This window comes from Hetaerina americana, unplaced genomic scaffold, assembly GCF_022747635.1.
Source record: "Hetaerina americana unplaced genomic scaffold, ioHetAmer1.1.p SCAF_3, whole genome shotgun sequence".
In the NCBI taxonomy this organism is placed as follows: domain Eukaryota; kingdom Metazoa; phylum Arthropoda; class Insecta; order Odonata; family Calopterygidae; genus Hetaerina; species Hetaerina americana.
Genome location: NW_027286874.1, coordinates 106503002 through 106504411, shown reverse-complemented (window position 1 = coordinate 106504411; position 1410 = coordinate 106503002). Strand labels below are relative to the sequence as shown.

The 1410-nt window shown below is 44.1% G+C and overlaps 1 non-coding gene across 1 annotated transcript; it reads left to right on the top strand.

Annotated features, from left to right (window-relative positions):
- The first annotated feature begins 951 nt into the window (after nt 1–951).
- On the top strand, nt 952–1024 carry TRNAF-GAA (transfer RNA phenylalanine (anticodon GAA)). Its single transcript has one exon. It is a non-coding gene; the product is annotated as a tRNA-Phe (tRNA).
- Nucleotides 1025–1410: the final 386 nt, after the last annotated feature.

The following is a 1410-nucleotide window of genomic DNA, read 5'->3' as shown; positions in this document are numbered from 1 at the left end:
CGTCTCACACCGCGCTTGTCGTGTCGGACTTCTTGGCGAAGCACGGCGTGGCAACGCTGCCGCACCCGCCCTAGAGCCCAGACTTGGCACCACCGGACTTCTTTCTGTTCCCGAAGATAAAGAGGAGTTTGAAAGGAACGCGATACGGGACTTAGGACGCCGTCAAAGAGGCCGTGACGACGTGTCTTCGAGAGGTTCCCGATGATGCCTTCGCGGGAGCGTTCCAGGAATGGGAACGCCGCTGGAACAAGTGTATCGACTCACAAGGGTCCTATTTTGAGGAATATTAGCTTAAGATATGTAAAAGTGTAATAAATTTTTTTTTCCTGAGCTCAGTACACTTATTTTCCGGACGAACCCTGTATATACGAATGCGCCGCCGTATTTAATGTGGCAACCTCAAATGAATGGCCGCGGCTAACCGACAAAGTCACACCCAGGGTCTCTTCTTGTACCTCCTCAACACCCTCTGACCATCTCTAGGGCTCTGCGGCATTAATTTTCCAAGCACTAGTTATTCTTTCGCTCTTAGCTGTCCTTGCATGCGATTTCCGTCTCTAGCACTGGCTCGCATGGCTTCATACACACTCTCCTTGGTGTTACTGAGACTTGGAACCCTCCTCCCCTTGAAAGGAATCAGAGGAAGAGTGGAAGATCTGCTATCAACCGAACCAGATTATATAAACAGATTACCATTCGTCTCTTCGACCGCATTCGCACAATACTTTATCGATAGCTACACCTCTCAAAACATGCACCATTCTCACATACATATATCTCTCTGTTGTGATCCAACTTTCATGCATTCTTTCAACATGACCAAGCCCTCCTCATATTGCTCCTCTTTATAATGTTTGTCTATAACTGATGAATGCCATTCGTATTATTTTTAATCTCATTTTTCACCCAATTTTTTCTTTTGTAAACAAAAATTCAATGTACGCGTACGCAGCCGAAATAGCTCAGTTGGGAGAGCGTTAGACTGAAGATCTAAAGGTCCCTGGTTCAATCCCGGGTTTCGGCAATTTTTTTCCCTGGATCGGTGGCGGTAGAAAGAAGTCTTCTAATGTTAACTCAGAAGTTGCGGGTTCGATTCCCGCCTAGGTGGGTGTTCCTAGGACCCATGGAAAGGTGTGAAAGGGTTTGTGATTGTCTGCAATGTGATGTGTAGCAGTGAGATGGAAGGAGGCACTATCAATTCTCAATCTCGCATAATAAACAATAAATTAATTAAATAAATGAATACCCTTCCCTTTTTTAAGATTTATTCTTATCCTGGTATAGGTAAATTCCGATTTGACATAATACCATGAGTAGGAATACAAATTTTCGTATCATTTTTCCTTTCTTAGACTAGCATTTATACCTGTATTTTTTCCAAGGTTCCACGTTCTAGTACCAACAAAAGTC